Raw genomic sequence first — 13,855 nt, 5'->3', positions numbered from 1 at the left:
TTCGAAAACCGCGACGTCGCTAGTGGGCGAATTGATACCGTCGCGAAAAGTGTACAAAAAAAAAATATTTAGTGTTTTATATAGTCTAATTGCGCTAAGTTAACTAGAAATTTTACCTACAGATAAATTTAATGCTTATGTAGTCAGAAAAATGGCCGTCAACAGAAACAAAATGCCGCAAACGCATTTCATAACGAAATGCATCGGAGATGGCGCTAACGGCGTGACGTCAATGGTGCTTCCCTACATCACATTAGTTTTGACAACCGAGATCAACTAGACAGGGCGGAATAGTTCGTTGGTGAGTGACTGTCTCAGTTTTTGTTTATAAAAACTGACGACCTTATGTTGAGAGCACGGATGTTTGTGTCCGACAAAACCTTCTCTAGCGTAATTAGCACGAGGTTGGAGAAGTAGCAGCCCGCGCAATGAATGGAGGTTGTGTGCTCATCTCTTTGTTGCCTCTCAGCTGATGAAATTGCGCTTTTGGTTGAAGTGTCCATATGGAGTGCTGTGAAAAGGAGTAAATGATTCACTTTCGCGCTTAATAGTTCTTGGCGCCTGTGTGGCACACTTTGGAAGTGACGCGTTTGCGCTGAGCTACAGTGAGTGCAGCTCGGCCGCGCGGATCACTTTCTCGTTGCATTCGTGCGCTTCTATTTCCGAGGAACTATTACTTCGTGGGGTTCTCTAGTGAAATGACAGAGATACCACAGTCATGCGCTTGTGAAATAGGCCCTGCATGTGTAACGCGTTTGTGCAGGACATCATAAGCGCGGACGGACTTGTCGCGCAGCTCGCCTCTCCGCGAGCCTTCCTCTCTCTCCTCCGTGTCAAGCTCGTCGCGCTGTAAGGTGTAATCCTTAGCAGACACTGAGAAAGTTATAGGTATTTAGCAGCCACAGCTGTTTCCTTCCTGTAGTCTCGTATAGAAAAGGAGAGGGAGCGCGCTCGGCTGTATACGACACGCTGCGGATGCGCGTCGATCAGCTGTTTTGGAAAGCAAGCGTGCAACGCAGATTGCCTGTGCGGGAATGCGCGACTCCTGCCAGCTCAGCTTTGCGGTTTGTCGTATAGCGTGTCGTACAATAACATTGATAAGGAGGCGTCAGCGAGCCGCTGATAATTCATCGGAGTCGCTCCCGCCGACTGGCGTTCCGCACTTTTTTTTTTTTTTTTTTTTTTACCTCACGCCTACAAAAATTTTTTTTTTTAAATTGTCGCGGTACGTAGCTTTCAGATCTGAATATGGCGCTACATTTGGAGGACGTTGCTTTCTTCTTATAGTTGCGTTATTCCGACGAAATGGTTGGTATTGAGGCCAAGTCAAGTTGTTCGCCACGTCGCCTCGCGTAGGTTAGGGTCGACGCAGCCTGTTTTGTGCGTTGTAAGTACAATACGCTTTAACTCGGAGCAACAAATCGCAGGCGCACGCGCCTTTGCGCGCATTTCAATTCTCCTGTGGTTGGGTGGCTGCTGAGTGGCGTAGTGCGTGAGTCGCGTATACGCATGTTTGCTTTTCTTCCGTTCAGATGCCACAGCTGACGCTGTGTTTTGCCGCGAAGCGGAGCAGAATTGAAGCGGCGTGAATATCTCTACTGAAACGTAAAGAATCTGATGGCTTGCCAACGTAGTTTACCTACTTCGCTAAATTACGAGTCCTTCATCTCGGCATGTGTTCCGCGTGACGGTTAGTGTTTTGGAAGAGAGCACGAGCGTTCTGCCTGTCATTCGGGGTGTTGCCTCGCGCGGCGCTCTTTGGCGGGGTGCCAGTTCGTGCCGTGAGTCGCGGGCAAGTTCGACGCACCTATCTTTGCAACACTGATCACTTGCGACGTGCTGTTGTTGCCGCGCAGTATGTTAACGTCCATGCTCACTACGGTCTGCGTTTCGCATGTACTCCGTTGTCATTTCCCGTGGTACCTTTGCATCTCCAATATATACTTTATATATATATATATTATATATATATATATATATTATATATATATATATATTATATATATATATATGGATAGAGCACCATTGGAAAATATTTAGTGCGTGCGTTGGGAAACGGGCGGGGGAGATGGCGTAACAGCTGACGTTGAAGTGGGCGAATGTCATGTTTTGCGGGATCACCAACTTGAGCGAACTTCTTGCGAGACGCTGTCCAGAAAACTGTGCTGTGTCGTGTGTGGAGCAGCCCTTTAATCGACTGCGGCGTTCTTCAAATGGAACGACTTGCCCTCGCCACCTCGACGATTGCCTAAGTAGTGTGGTTTTAATTGAGCCTAAAGGTTTGCTCTCGAGAAAGCTCGGTGGGCTGCCTGGTTTGCTTGGCCGTAAGCATATACGGTTTAACATTTTGCAGCTGCGTGTTTGTTTTTCGGCTGATGTAGGTTCTTTTTTATGCGCGAGGCACAATTTGGCATGTACCTGAAACAGTGGCTACTTCCGGCTCCGACATAACAGCTGTTTTGCGACTGCCGCCTCCATGTTGACTCACACGGGCGGTCGCGCTTCTGGTGCTTCTCCCGCAGATGGGTTTTGCTCTGTAAGGCACGTGAGTGATGCCGTGAAGCCACCGCATCCTCACCGGCAGCTCTACAGTCCTCGAGGTCAGCGGCCTGTCGTATAGATAACGGCTCCTCGAAGCGCTTCTCCTCGCCCCCGAGAGCCTGCTGTCTTGGGCCGCCGTTTCAGCTTTCTTGACCGCCGCATTCGGCTATACTTGCTTTCGCGCCCTCATTGCCGGTAATGTAGGCTCGACCTGACCCGTGCCGCTGAGACGTATTACTTGATGCTATCTGTTCGCCCCGACGTACTATGGCCCCTTTTACGGCCTAAAGTGCTCCGCTCGAGAACTTTCTTCGCCCCAACTGAGTTTTCTTGGACTTCTGTGGCAGGACTTGTGGCGGTTGAAGCGTTGGTGAAAACATAAGCTTACGCATTGCAGGTACTTTTCCAAAAACGTTTTTTAAATCTGTCATTTATGGAGTCAGTGTTTTAAGCCTGTCTCCCAGGTGTTGTCTGTTTACAACAGTAGAAAGAAACAGTTTTGGAACACTGGCTTTCGCTTTTCTGTTGTAGCCGGGTACCAAGTGAAGTACCGTAAACATTTATTTTCGACAGTTAGGTGTTTTAGCCAGTGTACAGATTAAGTAATAAATATAATTTCTCCTTGAAAGCAGTTACGTAATGCTCGTGATGGTCAATCGCATGAGTATGACACAAAGTTTTCGTCGCGTTTGTATTTCTTTTTTCACTAACTGCCGACCCATTTATGGAGCTTCAATTCCTCGTAAGTGCAACAAATAATTCCGTTGTCTCACCTCTTGTCCCTTTGTTTGCTGAATGGACTCTGCTTTCGTCAGCATGGTCGCACAGTGTGCGTGTGAACGCGTCACTGCGGCGACGAGACCAGGTTTCGTGGCATCGTGAGTCTCCTGCTTCACCTACGAAGTCGCGCGAAGCTGTTAGCCTCTATTTGTTCGGGATGTTTCTGTCTGTGCTCATCCAAAAACAAACGGCAGTTGGAAAGGGGCTTAACGCGTAACACAAATGTGTTTTCCCGTATATTCGAATCGCAGTCCGATGTCTGCAGGTTGTGTGTAAGTCGTACTTTACGAATTTTCTGACGCAATTTACTTTGAAATATTCAATTAGTTCAATACGGCACTTGCGCCTGGCGGAGGACCTACAAGGATGCATGGATGTATGCTTTACTTCCGCACGCGCGCGTGACGAACGTGTGCATATACGATGCATCTGTCGCACAGCGTTTGTTGCGACCGTAATTGACATTACGGCAAACACTGTCCAAAAGCGGTACCGCCACTTAGTGGCCGCGACCACTCAGACAGACCTCAAACGGCAGCGGGAAAAGGGCTTTGTCCGAAGCTATCTTGCTTCATATATCACAGTCCGAAGCTATCATGCCTGCAGCTTGTGTGTAAGTCGTACTCAACGCATTTTCTGACGCAATTAATTTTTAAACATTCATTTAGTTCAATATGGCTTTTACGCTTATAGCGGAGGGCCTAGAAAAATGTGGATGTAGGCTGCACTTGCGCGCGTCACGTACAGTCGCGCTCATAAGTTTGGAGACCACGGCATCGGCTAAAAAGAATTAATTTCTTCTAGCACAGCCGTGCAGCATTAAATATCCTTATTCATGACGCCGGTAAACAGGCGCACGTAGGCAGCACCACTTGATTTCAGCCTTTATGCCTAGGCTTTTACAATGGAAGAAAAATTTTGTCGCACCTCTGGTCCCCAACCTTTTGCTCACGACAGTACGTCGCTTGTGGTGGCGGTGCTTGTGTAGCGTCGGCAACAGCTTCGCTCTACATCCTCTTTTACGGAGTGGAATGGAGGCGTTTTTTTTTTTTTTTTTTTTTTTTTTGGGGGGGGGGGGGGGTGCTCTCGAGGAATTGGTTCTTCACATCGTAATTATGGAGTCGACAGCTGCCTAAAGTAAAAGCTGGTCACAAAGGTTTCCTGTCAGTTCCTGGAGCGCTTATATTACGTTGCGATGGGTTCTTTGGCTCCCGAAGCACAACTCGTAAAAATTGCGTGTGTTTTCGCATACGCCCCCGGAACAGTGGCATATGTGGAGGTTGGCAAAAGGCCGGGTGGCGTGTGTGTGAACATTTTTTTTTTTTTTTTTGTCTGCACAGCAGGGCAGCCGCTGTGCAGACAGCGTAGTCCAGCGCGTAAGCGTGTTGCACTCCGTTACCTCTCACCAGCTTAAATAATTTCTAGCGGTTCCCTTCCGGAGAAATCGGAGACAAATTATTTTCTTTGCTGCAAAATTCAGGCTTTCTCAGGTTGTTTCTACGAATATATTTGACAACAAAGAGCACTTCTGCAAGACATACTTCATTTGCACGAACCATATTTATTAAATATTCGTAAGTGTTCCGTGGCGTCTGAAAGGGTTTCAGACGCCACTTTATCCTGTTGATTGAAAACTTACTTTCACCACATTTCTTGCGTCTTCAGAATCGTAGAAAGTGTACAGCTGCAGAAAAGATTCGGAATTTTTAATTCTTTAGCGAGTTTTGTCAAGTTTACAGAACGTTGACTCCACGCAAAAACTCACTACAGGAACATCAAATATTAGAAAATAACTATTTCGTGTATTGAAAAGCTTGAAAAGCACTTATCCAGCCGCTTGAAAATTATTCCTGGTGCTTGACATTGTGAAAAACAATGAAAGAAATGAACCCGCTACTATAGATCACTGCACGGGCCCGGCCCGGGCCCGTTTTTACGTTGGGCTGCCCGCCCGAGCCCGACCAAAAGATTTATGGCGAGACCCGGCCCGTGCCCGGAAATAATCTACGTTACCCGCCCGGCCCGGTCCGCCACCTTAGGCCCGAGCCCGCCCCGAGCCCGACTCGAAAGCGGCCCGAACCCGGCCCGAGATCGAAAAAGACGTTTTTCAGAGTCGAGACGCGTGAGGATAACTCGCTGCACGTTACATGCACACCACCAGAAAGTCCGAGCCCAGCCCGAGCCCGCGTCAGAAAACCCGAGCCCGGCCCGGGCCCGGGCTTTCGGGTAAGCCCGAGCCCGTGCAGTGCTCTGCTGCCCGCTACGTACAGAACATACCGACACCAAGCAAAAACACCCAACCGTATACCTTCCCACTCATTTTTTAAAAACATTTTGCTCATGTTATCCAAAATTGCAGCTCAATTCCAATCATAAGTGTTTCAAGATATATGCGGCACATTTTAGATATAATTAATTTCATCAGTGCTTTTTTTCTGTTAATGCACTATCTTGGTGTACACAATTGTGTACACAGTGTCTAAAAGGGTTAATTCACTAATTGATTAGTGAATTAATGCGACAAAAAAAAAGTATTTCTCACGAACTTTTGCTTCTTCGTACTTGTTGTCTTCGTACGAACTGCAGCCGTGCTATTTGAGGAATGAAAGCGTCTGCTGTTGGCGGCGCGCGGCAATGTGCACTGCACGCTCATGCGGTTCTGTGGTTTTCGATACTTAATTTGCGCGCAGCGCTTCACCTTGCAGTGTTGTGGCCACGATATAGCTCAGGCGTCCGCAGCGCTGCAAAGCTGTGCTCCTGCAAATTCTTGCGAGGAATACCTCCGGTCAGACGCCTCCAGCCCTTTTTAACACGAAAGTGTTTTATGCCGGGGTCCACCAAGACTTCACTGACGTATTTCCGTCACGGAAATACGTCATAGAACATAATACAAAGAAAGAAACCAGAAGAAAAAGTTCCACAAAACATGCAAAATTTGGAAATCGAACCCACGACCTCTCGGTCCGCGACGATAGATCGCCGAGCGTTTAACCCATTGCGCCACAAACGCATTTGCAGAGAGCTACACAGACGCGCCTTATATATCTAACACTCCTCCGTGTACCCGCGCTCTTGATCGGGGCGGTGCCGCCGCCTACGAGCAGAAAAGAGAAGTACTGCATTATGACACTAACGCGCACCGACAGTGAACGCTTCGGTGGTCTCAGCACTACGACGCCTCGATGCCAGCATTCGAAGGGACGCTGGCATCAAGAAGCACTACCAACGCCACCTAGGTGGCGTTCACCGTACTCAGCACAGCGGAGCGTGGCCTCCGCAATTAGCTCTGAAAATGTTTCTGAAGTTGATCGCGGAGGCTGCAATTACGAAGCGCTGTACGCGCTGATTTGACTCGGTGACGATTCAGTTACGTGCTTTGTCTTGCGCGTTGTATTAGTGGGTCAGTTACGTGCTTCGTCTTTCGCGTTGTGCTAGCGTGTGCAGCGTAGTGCAGCTTCCATATGCACGACGGTTGCTCATGGTCATCGACGTTGGTAGTCGTGATGGAGGAGACGTGCCACCAGGCGTCAGCGTGGGTGCATCAACGCCTAAGGGCGCTTTAGCCACAAAACACCAATAGACATTATATATCAATGTGCAATAAACATTACACTACTTCTGTGAAGACACGTTTCACTTTCGTGTTCTATACCGATTCCTATATAAGAGGGATCAACCACATTTTTTTCCCCCAACGAACTGCTGCTCCTTTTCGACTTCCTTCGTGGCGTCGACGAAGAGCCGCTTCCGCGGACTACTAAGTGGTTCGTTGGGAAAGGGAAAGGTTGGCGCTATCTTCTGCAGCCCTTGAGGGAGCACGGCTCAGTGCTCCGTTTTCCCTCCTTCGGCGACTGCGCGTCGTTCTGCGCATCTCCGAGCGGCAGACCTCGTTTGTCGCGAACCTGGGTGCGGCACTAAATGCAACGGTTATTGCAAATTGACGAACGAACAAACATGTTCGGCTCGTTTTCCATCTCATAAGTGCTGTTCGCAGTAATAGTAAGCTTTTATATACAGTGTTTTTTTTCTCTCTTTATTTATTTTTTTTTTTCATTTTTTTTAGCTGCACCAACATTTTAAAAATTGCATATGGCAAATAGCACAATTCTAACCCTTGAGCAAGAGGCGGCCATTACTTCTACAAAAAACCAAAATGCCTTATTGAGTATTAACATAATTACACTAATCAGTTTTTAACTAATTACTTTAGGGCACATATATTGCAATCCACAAGTTGTAGCCAGTGACTTGCAAGGCACATCGACTTGTAACGGATTTCTGAGGATGGCACCGGTTCCGAGATATGCGCCGTCAAACTTGCGGTAAAAATGCACTGTTGTTCCACTTACTTTTTTAAAGAAAACGCTGTTTTATACATTGAAGCACAAGCGTAACTGGGACGCCAATGCATTCCGTCGGACACTTGGAAAATCGGTATATCTTGAAACTAGTGTAGTCCTGCGAATTTGTTACAAGTGAATATGGGCCTTGCGAACTCGCCGGCTACAATTCGTAGATTGAAATATGTGCCTTAATTACAGTAGTCAAGTAAATAGTTAATTATGTAATTATGTTAAATCTTCAATTAAGCATTTTGATTTCTCGTACAAGTAATGACCCCCTCAACGAGAGATATAGTTCAAGGTTTAGACTTGTGCTACCTCGTGCAGGCAATTTTTAAAAATTAGGGGCAGTTAATAAATAAATATATAAATTTTAAAAACGCCTGGTATAAAACGAGCGACCGCTGTCTCATATCTCGGATTACTTAAGATAATTATTTCATTGTCTCGTTTAACTCTTTTACCGTGCCTATAGGATTCGATCAATTTGATCGACAGTTATTTATTTATTTATTTATTTATTTATTTATTTATTTATTTATTTATAGTACCCTCAGGGCTTACAATGAAGCATTACAGAGGGGAGGGGCTAAAAATACAGATGACAATGCATGGTACAATGTAAAAATAACGCAAGTAGGAGCGACACAATAAGCATATCATGGTAAGAAAATAATTATACAAAGAAAAACAGAAAACTTCGGTAATACAGGTGAAATATAAATACATGGTATATAGGGCAAGTTAGAGTGAGACGATAAGCAGAGAATGATAGAAAATAAAGCATAATACAAAACATCTTGTTTGTAGATTAGGCAGATAATAAAATTTAAATAACTTATAAACATATACTGATCAGGAAAAAACGGAACTGATTCGCTATACATGCACATCAAGTCATACTAGATAACGTTAGTGAGTGCTTTACGGAAGTCATCGGTGTTAGTTATATAGACTAGTGGATCCGGTAGGTGATTCCTGGCATGATTTCGGAAGAAATGAATTACCATAGGTAGACGTCTTGTGGAATGGGATGTTCACCTTATGACGATGGTCCAAGCGTGCAGAAGTAAAAGAGGCTGGTTCGATAAAGCGTTACTTGAGTGTGGGAATTAAATGGTATATTTTATGGAACATACAAAGGCGAGCGATTTTTCTGCGTTTGGAAAGGAGAGATATGTTTAGGGCAGGTTTCATGCTAGTTACGCTTGCTGTGCGCTGGTAATTGTGAAGAATAAAGCGAACGGACCGATTCTGCACAGCTTCTAAGCTGTTAATTAATGTTAATTGGTGAGGGTCCCATATAGATGATGCATGCTCTAGGTTAGGCCGAATGTAGGTGACATATAACTGTTTTTTTTTTTTTCAGGGGAGAAGGTGTGAGTGCAAAATTTCGTTTCAGATAGCCCAGCATGCGGTTAGTTTTTGATGTAATATGTTCGATATGTTGTTTCCATGAGAGATTATTGGTAATGTGCACTCCGAGGTATTTATAACACGATACTGATTCGAGTGGGATGTTGTTAAGATGGTAGTTGGAAAAAGATACTTTGCTACGTGAGATTCTCATGGATTTACATTTTGAGGTGTTAAGATTCATGTGCCAGCGGGAGCACCAGGTTGTGACGTTATCAAGGTCTGATTGTAGTGTAACCATATCAGAATCATTAGTTATTTTTCGGTAAATTACGCAATCGTCGGCAAATAAACAAACAACTAGTGATTTGATTAGGCAGGTCGTTAATATAAATGAGGAAGAGTAAAGGCGCCAATACAGAGCCTTGAGGTACACCCGATTCTACTGGTACCTCTGGTGAGTCATTGTCCTTGATGGTTACATATCGGGTACGACTAGAAAGAAAGCTGCAAATCCATTTGAATATTATAAGGGGTCTATATTTAGAAGGCTTAGCTTATAGATAAGTAACTGGTGAGTAACTTTATCAAAGGCTTTAGAAAAGTCTAAAAAAATAGTCCGTTGCAAAACCCGGGTCCAAGAACGCATGCAAGTCATTAATGAATGTTGTCAGTTGTGTCTCACAGGAAAAAGATTTCCTGAACCCGTGCTGATAAGGGCTAAAAAAATTGTTTGATTCAAGAAAGTTTACAAGGTGAGTGAAAATGATGTGCTCAAAAATTTTGCAGGGTACCGAAGTTAATGAGATGGGTCTGTAATTCAAAGAATGATGTGGGTTTCCCGATTTAAAAAGCGGGGTCACCTTACCAGTTTTCCAGTCAATGGGTAGGGCACTGTCGTTAAGTGTTCTAGTAAAAATAAAGCTAAGTATGATGCAGCTGTATTCTGCAGTGTTTTGGAGAAACTTGGAGTGAATACCATCAATACCACATGATGATGACCGCTTTATCTTGAAAATTCTGGCCCTAAGCGCGTCCTGCAGGACCCAAATAAAGTTTGTCCAGTCCATACCTGCTGGGTTTAGGGTAATGGGATCCATCGCTAGAAAGTTAACGGATGTAAAATGGGGATAGTCACTTATATTAGCTGCGCAGAATGATTGGGCAAATGTGTTGTTTAGTACAGAAGCGCAAAGATTATTCGGAACTTGATCCCCTGAATCGTTTACGAGACTTATAATGCTGTCTTTGGTACATTTCATGATGTTCCAAAAGCGTTTTGGGTTAGTTTTTATCAGAGACGGTAGGGTTGAGTTAAAGAATTTAAATTCTACGCGTTGTTAAACATTTCCATTAAAATGCTTCTACTAGCAACATCATGCACCGTCTGAAATGACGACTGAACTTTAACTATTTGTCAAATTTGACCATTTTTGGCTGATTAGGGAGGCTGAAAAAATAATACTTCGACTGGAGGTATCGTTGAAGCTAGCACAGTGCTCCTAGCACTTCCTTAATAAAACGACGCAAAATTTGCGTCTCAGTCTACTCGCCAACTTATGTTTTAAATGACAGCAGCAGTGAAGACACAGAAGCTTCTCTCGGATTGGCAATTTTCCGATTCGACGTTAGGCTGTTTAACGATGTCTCAAACAACGGTAGATATACATGAGTGAGTGTTATTTTGGTAATTGTGTTCCACTATAATATCAGGTGAAACTTTATTTTCCGCACCATGGGTCGCTTTTATCCATCAGCGCTTGGACAGCCTATGTACAAATTATTACGAGCAACCCTTTTCGCCGTATGGGGTTTTCACTCACACGAGTGCACAACTCGATTTCAGACCGACATTCGACTGAAGCAATTGACTAGCAATCTAATCTATTATATTTTGAACACGGGTCTCCGCAAGTGTCCTTATTCATTGCTGTACAATGTTGTGCAACACTCCACATTACTGTACAGGAACTGAACCAATTACGTGGAGGCTCCAGCGCCAGTTGAACGCTCACTAGACCACCTTGCTTGCACAGAAAAGCAGATCGAAGGTAATAATCAAGTATGAGGAGGCGTCTGCATGCTCCCTGACCTGACAACCATTGCTTTGTGAGCCGAAAGAATGCAGAAAAAAACAAAAAAAAAACAGGGTGCCTGCTGCAATGATTAAAAACAAATGCTCTCTGCACAATAGGAACTTAGCAGTTTTTCCATTTGCGAAGTTACTGCTTTCCCGTATAGCATGCACATCACTATGTCTAGTATTGACGCCAACAAATCTTCATAATAACTTATTTGCGAGATCTGTCTTACAAAAGTTGGGAACTAGGAATGAGGTACACATTTTGTTTATTACAGTTTTTAAATGCGTAAGTATTTCTATGCCGACCCAACGAGGAAACCCGTTCGTCCATCACGTAAAACGAATCGCTGCAAAGAAATTAATGTCTAAAACAATAAATTTGAAAGGAAACACGTTGGCGGTGGTGAGTTTCGAATCTACGACCCCACACTCAGAAGCCGGGGGTCTTGCCCACTGGGCTAAACACTCACGCTTGCGGAAGGAGAATATATCTGAATGTGGGGGGAAACAGATGTCAAGGGAGAACAGTTTCTGTGAAGGCTTTATTGAAAGATTCGGAAATGGTAGAATAAAAGCCATCTCTAGGACCACATATAGAGCCGACTTTGAGCATTGCAGAAATCAGGAAAATTCATGCGAAACTTTAATGTCAAGCATGCCACATGCGGTGGTCGCGGGATGCGCCTTCTGTTGGGGGCGTTCCTTCACCGACCGAAATGCCACCGATCTCTGAGGGCTATGCGCTTTACGTCGCAGAACATGGACAGATAAGTAGTCAATGAGGTGATAAGTAGTGATGAGGGGTTGTATCGGTCTCATCACGGTTGATAATTGTTCAATGCGGATGGATAACGTGCTACGAGCGATAAGGGCTTATAATGGTCTAATCGAGCAATTCTGATAAAGTGAATAAGCACCGATAAGGGTTGAGAAGGATCTGATCAAGTCCGACAAGGTTGATAAGGAGCAATAGGAGTTGATAAGGGTCGGATCATATCCGGTAAAATTGATAAGGATTAAATCGATTGCGATAAGGTAGATACTGACCGATAAGGGTTGATGAGGCTCGGATCGAGTCTGATAAGGTTGATAAGGAACCGGATCTTATCGTATAAGGTTAATAACGACCGATAAATGTTGATAAGGGTTTATACTGGTCAGATGAAGTTTCATAACAGGGATAATGACACTGAGCTGCGTGGAGATGAGCAAGTGGCACATTGCTTGCGCATACTTAGACAACTCCCAGAGGAGTTTTTGTGTGATCTTTTTTTTTACTCTCAGTACTTATGCTAAAATAGCAAATTATTATTTTCCTTCGTTTTCCTTGTGGTGCTTCTCTGAAGTTTCACATAAGAATTCTCAAAAAACGTCTGAGCAATTATTATCGCTACACGTCCATTGAAAACAGCAGTGATCAGGCTATAATTAATTGTATCGCAATATGCGTTGCGTCTGCTACGTCTTGAAATAAAATGTTGTAACATAAAAGCAATGAAAATGAGCACATTTCTAGCGGTAAAGAAAGAGATAAACAGAAAGGCTGGATTGGTAAATTACTTATGGCAGTTTCGAACCCTGGGATCTCTCTGAATAACACCACGAGATACATGTTTCACTGATGAAACAATTAAGCTGAACTAATCAGGAATACTGAAAGGTCACTTTCACCGAAGCGGAGGCTGCATTTCGTAAGCAAGATCTAGGAGACGCAAAAAACGGAAGACGGGTGGCTACGCCACCTTGAAGTTCAAGGACTAGCTTCCCCGTGACGGTCATAAACTTTCAACAGAGTCCCATCGAGATGTAGTTAACTGCTCATAAATACAGATATATTTTTAAAATATTAATCCCGTGCTTTTACGTTTGAAACCCGCGATCTGATTATGAGGTACTCCGTAGTGGGGGAATCGCGGATTAATTTTGACCGCCTGGTGGTTCTTTAACCTGCGCCCAATGCACGGTACACGAGCATTTGTTGCATTCTGCACCCACCTTCCGGAATGCGGCCACCGCGGCCCGGATCGAGCCCGCGCCCTCGTGCTCGGCAGCAGAACGCCACAGGCTCTGAGCTATACCGCGGGTTCATAAAGAAAGATAACGCTGCATTCTAGGGGCCAAACACTCAACCTAGAAAAGCTTGATTATTATTAAGCAGAAAAACGGTCCACGTACACTCGAGAAAATGCTTTGAGTTTCGTGGTGTCAAACTGCTGTAAAGGCGCGAAAATCAGAAAAGGAAACTATGACTTTGTTTTTTTAATGTTTATTCTTTCGCTAAAAACCAATCGTTTTCCGTCAAATGAATGCAAATAGTCTAGAAAGATTTATTCACCAGCCTAAACTGATTTAGTGCTCCTTTTTAGTGTCCCTTTGACGTTTCAGTAGCAGGCACGGGCAGCCTGACAAGTCCGTCCTCATCTGCTCTCACGTGGTGAGGGAGGGCGGACATTGTGAGGGGAAGGCGAGGGAGGGTGAATATGTGAGGCTAGATAAGGAAGACGCGATTCATATTCAAGTGCTGAGAAGTAACCGAAATCGTATTCGTAATGGGTTTCAGGCCCGAAAATCTGAAGTGCACTGGCAGGAAGCCTTTCTCAGATGTACGTCGAAGCACACTTGTAACTGACCTCAGTCATAAATGGCTGTTGATGTTAGCTGTGACTTAGCCACTGACAGATGGAGCAGCAACGAAGGTAGGAACAGTGATGGCGACTTTATGGCGTCACTCCGACATTTATTTTATTGCGAT

General features: G+C 44.6%; 1 protein-coding gene across 4 annotated transcripts in view; it reads left to right on the top strand.

Annotated features, from left to right (window-relative positions):
* LOC119457165 (rho-related BTB domain-containing protein 2) overlaps positions 1 to 13,855 on the top strand; it is a 275,684-nt gene that overhangs the window by 25,834 nt on the left and 235,995 nt on the right. The window contains exon 1 of one of the 4 annotated variants that reach the window (XM_049665100.1): positions 211 to 301. The exons of 2 other annotated variants lie outside the window; for them this stretch is intronic. The gene's annotated coding sequence lies outside the window, so the exon portion shown is untranslated. Of the gene's footprint in view, positions 1 to 210; positions 302 to 13,855 lie in introns of those variants that run through there. One more of the 4 variants, XM_049665102.1, reaches the window with a different exon arrangement.

The sequence above is a fragment of the Dermacentor silvarum genome, chromosome 1, assembly GCF_013339745.2.
Source record: "Dermacentor silvarum isolate Dsil-2018 chromosome 1, BIME_Dsil_1.4, whole genome shotgun sequence".
In the NCBI taxonomy this organism is placed as follows: Eukaryota; Metazoa; Arthropoda; class Arachnida; order Ixodida; family Ixodidae; genus Dermacentor; species Dermacentor silvarum.
This window is presented reverse-complemented; position numbering and strand designations above follow the sequence as displayed.